Here is an 11,995-nt window from a genome sequence, read left to right as displayed (position 1 = left end):
TCCTCTTAGTACCCATTGCGTAAGGTCCATATTTAGTGTCTTGGATTCTGACCAGTGCGGCTCGATCTGTCAAGAAATCCTTGATATATTCGAATGTGTTTGTGCCACAGTGGGTCTCACTGAGATGTGCTAAGATAGTCCTGTGTTTAATGTTGTCGAAATCTCCCTTTAGATATAAGCCCAGGACAACTTTGTCGTCGTGAGGGTGCTCCGTTGGCTGCAGTATATCATGATTGAGTTGCAATAATATGTCTTGTGCCGACTTGTGTGGGCGGAAGCCGAACACGGTATGTGCAAAAGCGTTACTATATACCGAGTATTCTGGGAGCCTATCTCGCACCATCGTCTCCATTAGTTTGCCCACACACGATGTGAGCGAGATAGGTCACAGGTTGTCCGTATTAAATTCCTTTCTTGCTTTAGGAATCAAAGTGACAAGGGATGCATTCCAATCTCCATATGGCATTAATGTAGTCAAGAAGGGGTTCGTACGCGCGATCCGGGAGGTTGGCTAGCAGTTTCACTGTGACCTTGTCCCGACCGGGCGCAGGGCTTCTCTTCATTTTGGCTAAGGCCACCTAGGGGTTGTAGAGTTGGAATGGCTGATCCATCTCTAGATTATCTCTGCCGCCCCAGGCATATCGCCTGCTACTGTTGCCGCCGCATGCCGTTGGCTGTGGCTATAAACAGACGATTCGCTATGCCGATCGCCAACCACTCCGCTACACTCCAGGATAACCTCCAAGCCCTACTGATCGTCATGCCTCCTTCGACCAACGCTTTCCGTCACCACATCGGCGCTCTCTTTCCCCAATGCGTCGTCGTCCCATGCCTACAAAAGAGAAAAACTAGACGCCGCAGTTCATGAGGCAAGAGCTGCGTCGCCGTCACAGTGCCCAAGCCCTCACTTTTCTCCGTCGAACGCCATTGCATTTTCTGTCGAAGGTGTCTCAACTCTTGCCCTTGGAGACACTTATGAATGAAAGACTTTGTTGCTCCTTCCGGAAAGTGATGACGCCAGTTGCTGCCATAGCCCTCCATACAGCAACAGCGCAGCATGTTCAGCCGTTAGCAGCATGTACTGCCCGAGTTGAAAATGAGGACGTTTTGTTCATCATTGAGTTCATTGTGCTGCCAGCCTGCTCTCACGACGTAATTCTTGGATCGTATTTCCTCTGACGACACAATGCCATCATCAACTGCGAGCAAGCAGAAGTCGAACTTTCTCCCTTATGCGACCTCCGTTTGAGCGATTCTCCCGAACTCCACCCGAAATAAGTGGTCGCATGCAGAGACCGACATTCCTCCGCACGCTGCTGTTATATTACTTGTGTCTTGCGGTAGCATCTCTGACCCCACTGTTTTGTTCACCCCTTTTGAAACATTTATCGCGAAAAATACTGTACTGCTCCTCCGCTTTGCGACCCTTGATTTATCAGCTTGTGTAAGCCATATTTTCGTATGTGCCCTTTTGTCCGCACCGCTCACATTGCTCCATGGCATATGTCTCCGCCATGTCCAAGCCATTGAGTCCCTACACATCGTCGACGTGCCAGATGCTACTTCTCTCTCTGACCTTACACTCTAAAAACTAGGAAGGGTATCGCAGGAGTGAAGCTGCCGGTTCACTCTTCAAAGCGTCGTTTTACTCTCGCAAGATGTCGAGGAGAGTGAAATGCATTGTTCACTCTGTCACCAAGGAGAGAGTGAAATGTGCTTTTCACTCTCCCCTTCAGAGAGAGAGAGTAAAAAAAGACTCTTGCGACAATAGAAAAGAGAGACTCTTGCGGCAATAGAAAACAAAACGTAGCGTAATCTTCTGCTTCAACTGTAGGTGGCTGGCCCCGAACATGGCAATGTATCATTCATGCACGCTGAGCAAAGAACACATCGTTTTGCTTCTAAGAGAACAGGCCGCCGCAGTTCAAAGGAACGCGTAGCGAGCGCTCTACTTTTTCACTCGGAGTGGCTCCACCGCGCGCGCGCGCGCTCAAGATCGCGGAACAACACAGCACCGGAGAAAGCTGATCCGTTCAGCGAGCAAAGGCCAGCCGAGGGAGATCGTGTGTCAGCCATCTCGCGCCGCCACGAAAACACGACAGTCGTTCGTCATGCCTTGGATATAACAACAAATCCTCCACGGTAAGTGAATTCTAACTTAGGTGCACATTCTCCGTATATGTCATGCTATCGCCAGGAAGTCGTCGCTGCGCTTAGCCGACGCGATTGACAAAGGACTAGGCGTACGCGTTGTCTCTCGATGTCAATCGAAAAAGCCAGTCGTCGCGATAACTGCATGTGATTTTATCACTTTGCCGTTGTCCGTAAGAGCTTTAAAAATCGCAAACGCTGCCAGAACTATGGTATGTTCAATAAGACGCCAGGCGAGAGGACGCTTAAAATGGTTAGTTCACCAGCCCGTGATTCCGAGCCTATGCGGAGCGTGATTAGCGTGCGTTTTGTGTGTTTGAATTTATTCAGTTTGGCAGTCTACTGTGTACGGAACGCTGTTGAACTAAGGAATCACATAACAGAAGGCGTCATTTTGCTGGCAGCATGCCTTTTTTTTTTATAAATAAACCGCGCGCTTGACGGTGTCTCGCGCAGGGGGAATCTGCGACCACTGAAGTTACGTGCAGCACCAGTGCTAGTTAGAAACTTTGCCGCAGGCATTCAGCTGCATGCTGCAAGAGGTCAGTTGGGCGCGTTATCTTGAACTTACTGAAAACGCATGAGGAATCCATGTTTTATGCTGAAAAAAGTATAAACTCCATATAAGCGATCTTGCGCGCGGCAGCTACAGGCGACGCGACGGAGATGGCTGTTGCGTTCGCTCGTCGCCTACAAGTCGTACTCCGTGCGAGCGACGATTTTGAGCGACGCCTCCCCGGTGTTGCCGGCATGAGGGCTGCAGTCACGCGTGACGCGTGCTTTAGTAATTTACGTTGATGTATTTTACTATAAAAAGTAGCATAAAATATTTCCGGAGGTCTTGCAGTACGTTCTTATCCTTGCACGTATAAAAATTGAATCATTTGCTCGTTCCGCGCGACAATCGGTAGTATTTGAGCGATGTATGTACATCCAGTTCCGGCTTCGCGCTATTGGCTAGTCGCTCATAGCACTTCTGGGCGACGAGCGACGATTTCTAGATTTCCAGAACCGAGCCATCTGTTCAAGCGACGGCCCGCTTTGTCGCTCGAAGCCGTCGCTCGTCGCCGTCGCGCACTAAATCGCTCTCACAGTGTTTATCCCTAAGACTGAACTGTTTTTGCTCATGTTGAAATGGTGTGATTATAGGTCTGGTTTTGTCTCCTGTTGCGGTTTTCGTGCACGGTGCGAAACTGAAAGGGTGCTTATGTCTACGAACTCGGTGAATTGTCGAGCAGCTAGTTACGCATCGGCATCGAATATAACGGCTGCTGTGTGGAATTACAATTGCAGGGGCGCTTTGCATACGCTTATTGTTTTGGACATGCCTGTGCATTTGCTAATATGAGTTGGCGTGTCAGAGTTATGTCATATGAACAGCTAAATCAGCCTTCCTCGGGGGGTTACAAGCGTAATGTGTGCATTTTGCTATAGCATGGCAGATCAAGATGTGTTTATCGCTTGAATATTTTTAGTAGAGAAATAAAATATCAAAATAAAATGTTGCTTTAATTCCGTGTTACCAGTCTGTAGTACACAGAACAATAGGTTGGTGTAATAAACTAATAACTGCGGTTTAACTGCAACTTTTACATGCCTACAAGAATCTAAAATGCTAGATTTCAAACTGCAGCAGTAGTCGGGTCTGTCAAAAATGAACTCCACTGCGCACCTCATGCATGAAAATAAGTTCATGCCTTTTAGTAAGCTTAGATGCAGGCCGCAGTGAACTTGTTAGTATTGAAATGTGGGTAAGCTTGCCATAACAAGCCTTGTTGCCCTTTTTTATAGGCACATCCATATATCCATTGAGCTGAAGGACAATATTTTCATCCCTACTGAGCATCATGTTTGCAGCTATAATCCTCAAATTATGGCTTCAGCAGTGGCACAACCAGGGATGGTGCGGGGGGGGGGGGGGGGCACACTGGGCACGTGCTTAGGATGTGTCACAAGTGGTGTTTGCGATACACCAGACTCATGACAGACCTATGACGTCTGAAAATGACCAATATTCTATTCATTAGCAGGAGTATTCTAACATTCATGAAAAACAAGGATGAACTGTGGTTTATTTGTTTTTTTGCTTAAATCTAAAAATTGAAGTTAGTTTAGCAGTTGACTGTTGCAGTCATTTGGATGTTTTGCATGCATTTCACTAGGAAGACTAAGAGCTAAGACTTTTTTATTGCCATGGCCTTGACTGTCTTGATGTTGTTTTGCACCATGCCCTTGTGTTGACTTTTGCATACGATATTTTTCAGGCACCCGCTTTATATAACGCAAGAAGGCAGCTGCAAGGACACGAGGATGTGAAAGAGCCAGTGCAGCGCGACTTCACGTAGTGCAGAGGAGCCAATGCCAAAAAATCAAAATACATTGGCATGTTATTTGGACAAGAAAACTAGTATGTGGGTATATTGGGTGTACCATTTGACCAAATGTCAACAAAATCAAGATACAGTATGTTACACGAAGATGAAAATTCTCACGTGCTCCAGGCAGTCATCTTAACATGGTATATTTATGTAATGTCTCTGATTGGAAAGTCAAATCAAGTATGCTCTCTGGAGACAAACACATAGCAGCAAGTGTCATTGAAAAGTTAAAAATGTGTTTTAAGAAAGCTGATTAGTTCTGAGAAGTGACTGCTTTTTGTCTTGCCTCTCAACAGATATATGCATGTGATAAAAAAATAGTGGTACAATGAAATTGCATATTTGCTTAGCGACATGATACATACTTGCAATGAGCACGGTGCCTGTGTTTACTATAAAAAGCAACAGCCATGCTTGGTTAGGTTAGGCCCACTACAACATGCAGGCATGGGTGATTGGCGCTTTTTTTATTTCTGTGTCGTGAGGTTTATTGACGTGCGTATAGGTGCAGTGGCACGCAGTATGGCTAGTACAAAAAGGGGGGGGGGGGGGGCAGATATATGTAGCTCACTGTACACGACACAGGGCAAAGGAAATCCGTGTTCAGCAACTATGTTAAATGCCATCTACGTAAATTTTACAACGCTACTCGTTCGAAGCGCGCACAGGTGCATATTGAAGAAAAGTTTCCAGGGTAGATAATTTAGTTCGTAATTTACACTAATTTTGCTCTAACCACGAGACATAATAATATGAATATACTGCACGGAAAAACCTAGAGCGAATTAAATTGTGTGTCAGCTTCGTGTGCATACATATAGTCTTTCCTATGCATTAGGTTTTTTGCGTAATGCATTAACAGTTGACAGCCTATCTTATGATGTGTACTCTGTTTACATTACAGTTGTTTATTAGTTTACTCGTTTGTTTTGCGACTGATGAAATGCCGGCATATATATATTTTCAACATTTGACATAACCCTGTATGTTTTGCAGGGACAACCCAGGACGTGCATTTCTCAGCACCCAGTCAACTGCCAAAAGTGACTCAAACACAGGCCACCAGTAAGTGGACATCAGTTGCAATTTCACATTATGCAGTTGGCGGCTGCCTTGTACGGAGGCTTTTTTTTTTAATGAGATGGTGATGTCGTTCTAATGTACATTTTGACCACAAAGGTGCGATCATGTCTCACAGAGGCATATATGGTTGCTATTCTCTGCGAGGGACGTGTTCTCGTGTTCGTGAAGCATTTGTGTTTGGCAATATTGTCGCCCAATGAGTCGGATATAAACACTAACTCGCCACTGCCGGCAGGTAGTTGCGAGAAACGCATTATGATGCTGTAAAGTTATTTCATTAATTCGAAGGAAAGTTTTGCAGCAGGAAAAAAGGTTGCTATTCCAGGTAAACATGTCTTTTTCTCACAGGTTATTTAGCCAAACTGTGGATGCATGAAATTCGTGACTTATGAATAGATTTTAATTCATTCTTTAGTAATGCTTCTAAAAGAGACTAGAAATAGCATGTGACTACCTCTGCAATCAGCAGACCATACATTTACAGTCATAAGTGGCAGTTCCATGCAGTCTCGCACTTTATATAACCTTTCTTTTCAGCAACATTGGAACTGGTGGCTGCGTTCTCAGAAGAAGTGCACTTGACACTGTATATGTATGTGTGAATTCGGTTTTCTTTGTATGTGTCGGCTCACTGACAAACAGTGCAAAAATCTGTTGTACCATGAGCCTGACGACGCCTTCTGCTGCTAGAAATGCGGCACTTCGTATATTATAGTACTGCATGACATTTAAATCAAAGCTACCACATAAAATGATCAAGAAAACTAACCGCTGTTATAGCTGTTTTCCTCAAAGAACGCTTGTCCTTTATGGGCTGTGTTAATCTGAGCTCTCCACCGATGTTTCAGTAGTATTATCCCTTAGTGAGTGAGAGATTGGGGGCAATTAATCGTGTTAGTGTTTAAGTGGTGTCCTAATTATGTGCATTTGTTCCAACAAAGTTGTCTAGATTACTTTATTGTGTAGTGTAAAGCTTATGAAACCATCAGCAACTACTGAGTTGCTAACACGCATATGGATTTGTCACTATACAGGTGGAACTCGGCTGTACCACTGCAGTGCTGCGGAAATTGCCTTCACCAGCGGCTTTGCAACAGCTGTTTCGCAGCATGTCGGTATGTGTTAATTTATAATTATGTTGGGATGGGCTAGTATTATGGACCACTGCTACTCTGTATTGTGACAGATCCATATGATAAGGGATGTAATGGGCACAGCGAAAACCTTTGAATTTTTTACTATGGTACATAAACAGGCTCTCCTTTTCGTCACTGGAGCAGGAGAGAAGGGCATGCAGGCACTCCTGAATGTACATATCTTTCAAAACATGAGAGAGACATACACACACACACACACACACACACACACACACAAAATTAAACTAAAGGCAGGGACGTTCCATCTTTCATCTTGAATTTAATTGTGCAGCGCAAAAATAGAACACAGACCACAGAGAAGCACACATGTTAACAGGTTTGACACACACGTTAGTTCAACAGATTTGATACTTCAAGTGTGCTATTTTACACAAGGGGGAAGGGAAAGGGGAGAAAATCTGAAAAAAAAAGTGGAGTGGAAAAAAAGGAATCGTGCCAAAAAGCATGAGAAGCATCGCGCAGCCAGGATCACCAGCAGGACATCTAAAAAGCACTTTGATAAAATTACATACAGGACAACGTTACGTATAGTTTGTTTCAATCAACTCAGATCACATGCAGCCATTACTGCAATCAAGTTGTTTCCTTATGTCATATGAGGGAATGATGTGGGCCCAAAAAACTGTTTAGAGCTGAAGGATTATGTTCCATTCTAGCCTCATTGCCTGCTTTTTTATCATATTGTTATCAGCTGCTTATGTTAGGGACAAGAAGTAAGAGTACGAACTGTTTCCCGATTCGCCATTCCACACAACATGTCTTTGTGACTATATGTACATGCAGATGATCCATAGTTGAAAAATATTCAGTACAGTAGAATCTCATTACAAGATGCACTTGGTTGTAAGAGACATCTGAAAATGGTTTGGTTGGTTTTCCGATGTTTGCCACGTTAACAATACTGTATACAAGAGACACCTTTGTTACTAAGGATGACTTTTTAAGTATTCACTACTTCGAAGGGACACAACCCAGACACATTCACTTTGTGCACCTTGTGTGCTCCGAAGGGCGTAAAGATCACGCAATCCTTACACAAGTCAATCGCGCATGTCTCTTTTAGCATGAACCAGAAAAGGAGGGCAACGAGGACAGTGCAGGGCAGAAAGTGTCGGCAATTGAAGCTGACGAGCGTCTAAGAGCACCTCAAAGGTACTGCGAGCAACAAGGCTTGCAAAGTGAAGTGTTTAAATTCCAGAAGTTGGGAAGGAAGCTAACACAATCTACAGTCACTAAAAAGTTGTGAATGTCTTCTTTAAAGGGCCCCTAAACCACCGAGGTTGAAATTTAGTTGCGGTGTTGCAGTTCTACACAATAAGGCAATGAACAGGTAGCCACGAGAATTTTTCGAAACGGTGCAGTAATAGTGGAGCTACGTGTGTTTGATTATCGAAAAGTAGTCCCCACTCATTTTACTCTTTCATCTGGTACACGCCATATGGACAGTATCGTCTTTTCCTTGCCTAGTACACCTCCAAATGTTACGGGACAGGCCAACACCAACGAGCTCTGTTGCTGCCGCGCTGGCCCATCGTCCAGCGACGGGTGGCGCTAATACAACGGAACTGTATGGTGACTCGTGTTGAAGAGCCTCATCGGGAGACCCTTCTGTTGGCGTTTCTGTTCTTTGCCCCCATTGGCTGCCCACAATGGCATCGCGCGCAACGCGACGAGGAAGAAGGAGTGTGTGTATTTGCTTGCAGGCCTTGCCGGCAGTCGTACACTTTCGTTCGACCAATCGACAGCACCGGAAACTGGTGACATCATCAGAGACAGCCTGGTGACGTCAGGACAAACTGGGGGGTGCAGGATAGGTCCAGAGACGCGCACGGGGTCATTTTCTTCATATTGTGGTGCTCCGGCAGTGCTACGCACTCTGGCATTTGGCTTCGTCGATCGTGACGGCATTCTGATTTCGATACGCGTGTTTACTTGAAATGTTCAAAAAATGTCGAGAAGTGGTTTAGGGCCTTTTAAGCCACCCTGAGCATTTATTCCTTCAGATATATCAAAACGTACTTTAGTGATGATGCATAATAAAGTGATCTAGTCTGGCTCCTCAGTGTCTCAAAATTTTTGGTTTCGAGAGACATGTTTCCCGTGCCTCTTGAATATCTTCTGATGAGGCTTTACTGTAATATGCACAAACAATTGTGTAACTCCTCCTGCAAGTATTATTCATTAAGCCCGGTCACTTATGTGCAAAGCTCGTGGTTAAGTCTTGATGTCCGTACTTTTTAGAGCTATGTTTATTAATTCATGCTGTTCTTATTGGTTCTTCGATGCAGGAGACAATGCCTACGAAATTATTGACCCTGATCATGAGAGCCCTCAAGGGGCAAACAACATCTCTGTTGCAGAAGTGAGCCCGATACCACTTGGAAGTTACCATGACAGATGACACGGCAGCAATAGATACAGAGACTGCCATGTCTACTGCAGCTGCAACAGTGTACGAGGCAAGCAGCAGCGCGTCAGCATCAGCAGCAGTGTCAGAAGGAACCACACCAGGCCTGGTAGAGCAACATGTGTGCTATCACTGACTTTTTTTGTAGTGGATACAACTCATTTGCTCAACATACAAAAGCTTTTCACCACGACTGTGAGCCAGTGTTATTGTGCAGCAAGTGCAAGACTAAGTTAGGTGTTATAACACAGTACAAGTATCACTTTAATATATGCAAATGCAAACATATTACAGTTGTTGCCTCCCCAGCCAGCCCACACAGTGACAACAATGTGGAACACATGGTGGGACACACCTCTCCCCCATTACAAGATAGTAGAGACTGTCAGTGTTGTTGCTAGATTGACTGGTCTTTGTAGGCAACTAGAAGGACAACACAGGTGTCATAAGATTGTTGTTGATGTTGTTGTTGAAGAGGTAAAAAAGAAGTTTGATGCAGCTGAAGTGCCAACTGATATTGAGAAAATCAAAAGCAACCACCTGAGAAAGCAACACTATCGAAATTTGGGTATCTATGTGCCGCCAACTCTGGTAAGAATGGCATAGGACAGAAGTGTGATGAAAATCACACAGACACTGCTGTTGCATCACTGGCCACAGTGAGCAGCGACTTGTAGGGCAACAGAGTCAACTGAAACTAACATTATGATATAGTGTCATGCTCCCATGTGACCACTTTTCAACTTATTTTGCAAGATACAGCTCAACCTCCAGAAACGAGACTGCAACTTGTCTGTAAAAAAGCTTTCACAAAAAATTATTCATAACACTATTAACATAGCAGTATCTTTTTTTTTGTGTCGGTTCGAGGTTCCCGGCTGTCCATTAATGCAAAAATTGAGGAAAGAAGAACATGTGTCGTACTTACACCTTTTTAACAAGTACGAGGGGGACAGAACTTTTCTAGTCATGCATCTTCATCATACTATCAAGTTTTTAAATGCCTTTTATAATTATTATTACCAGTTATATCTGAGTGCATTGTATGCATGTAGCAGGTGTAAAATCAGGTCAGTTGGATCAGATGCCTTATCTGCAAGCGAGCCCTATATTCAAGAAATTTGAATTAAAATAGTTACGTTAGAGACGCAGCCTTTCAGCACTTTATTGCCTGTGGTTTAAGCATTGCTCAATACTTTTGTGGGTGGCAATTTCAACCGGCACAGCACTGCGCTTTGCCACAGTCACATTTGTCTTCAAAGCGGTGTTTACCATTTGTGTTGATCTGTTTGTGTATGCATAGAGCAAGTTTTTAATTTATATTTTTCTGCATTCTTGTGCTTGCACTAAGCTTGTATAAGGCAGTTACAAAATGTGCGTCACTATAACGAACTGTTCTGTTGAGCTTACATTAGCAAATAATCATGTTCAGATGGCCGCACTTCTATGCGGGTGCACCGCTAGCTTTGTGTATGTTCTCATGTTTGTATAAAGCTTGTATAAGCTAGTTAGAAAATGTATGTCACTAAGCATTGTGATATTCTTTAAAGAACTGCTTGGTTGGTTTTACACTTGTGAATTAGTATTGAGGCGGTGGTATTCCCATGTATGCCCACTGCTAGCTTTCTGTGTCCTCACCTGTTTGTATTAAGTTTCTACAGGGGAGTTACAGCATGTAGGTCACTAAGCGCTGTGATATTTTTTAAAGAACTGCTTTGCTGGTTTTACACCTGTGAGTAATAGTACTCGGGTGGCACTAGTCATGTGTAGGTACACAGGGACCATTTGTATAGATTGTGCTCATGTAAAGCGGTTACAAAGTGTATGTCACTAATTACTGTGATATTTGTTGAATTGCTGTGATGGTTTTACACATGTGAATAATAGTGGTCAGGACACAGTACTTGCGGTGTATAGTTGAATTTATACACTGCCAAGACATGGGCTGTATACGTACCAAAAGAAATGTATGTCATTATATTGTTGTGATTATTACTGTTTGGATTTTATTAAACTGTAATAAAATTGTTTCTTGTATCTATTGAGGTATGGCAATTTGTCATGCAACCAAACTGAGGACCTGAACTTGTGCATACAAATAAACAGCTAATTTAAGAGTATACTGCTCATATTCTGCTAAACCAGTTTAATAAATCTTGTACTACAATGCTGGAAAAATAACAGAGCTGACTCGGATGTACAGAAAAAGTTCTGCACTGGCTGAAGGACTGCCCCACACTGGAGTTCGTAATGTTGCGTTTATTGGAGTAGAACAGAAAGTGCACTTCTATTAAAAATGCGACAGTCGGTGCAGAAACATAAGGCAGACGAGCGGATGTGGCACATTTTTTTCAGGGCCCTCCATGCCTACTACTGCATTTCTAGTCTTCCTGTGCTCTGCGTATAAGCCCCTGTTCAGCCAAGGTTTTTACTCCATGACAGTTGTTCTACTGGGTTCGTAGCAATATTGAAGAAAAAAATTCAATGGTTTTCAAGGACTTTCGAGGCCCCGACACAGTAACTTCAAGGACCTCGTGCAATGTGTGTAGTAGTTTGGACAGGCAATAACTTGTTCAAGAACACCGTTAACTTTAATGCAAACAAAAGAAAACAAAACAAATCGCATTTCAGTGATTTCAAACATTTGAAAGACTGCTAATTTGCCTTTCACCGCCCACCACTAAACGCACACAAGGAAGCATTTCAAGAAAGCGCTCAAAGTTTTTCTGCAATAGCACAATTAACTACTTGGACCTGCAACATTTGCAGTTTTTGATTACTGTTTGGTTTGACAGTGTATGTGATGTCATCTGTTGCCT

At 43.7% G+C, this 11,995-nt stretch overlaps 1 long non-coding RNA gene across 1 annotated transcript; it reads left to right on the top strand.

Annotated features, from left to right (window-relative positions):
• The first annotated feature begins 1,862 nt into the window (after positions 1–1,862).
• Positions 1,863–11,181, top strand: LOC129388170 (uncharacterized). Its single transcript, XR_008615201.2, has 4 exons — positions 1,863–2,142; positions 4,416–5,594; positions 6,647–6,727; positions 9,058–11,181. It is a non-coding gene; the product is annotated as an uncharacterized lncRNA (long non-coding RNA).
• The last annotated feature ends 814 nt before the right edge of the window (positions 11,182–11,995 follow it).

Source organism: Dermacentor andersoni, chromosome 1 (genome assembly GCF_023375885.2).
Source record: "Dermacentor andersoni chromosome 1, qqDerAnde1_hic_scaffold, whole genome shotgun sequence".
NCBI lineage: Eukaryota > Metazoa > Arthropoda > Arachnida > Ixodida > Ixodidae > Dermacentor > Dermacentor andersoni.
Note: the sequence above shows the minus strand (reverse complement) of the source record. Positions and strands in the feature narration are given on the sequence as shown.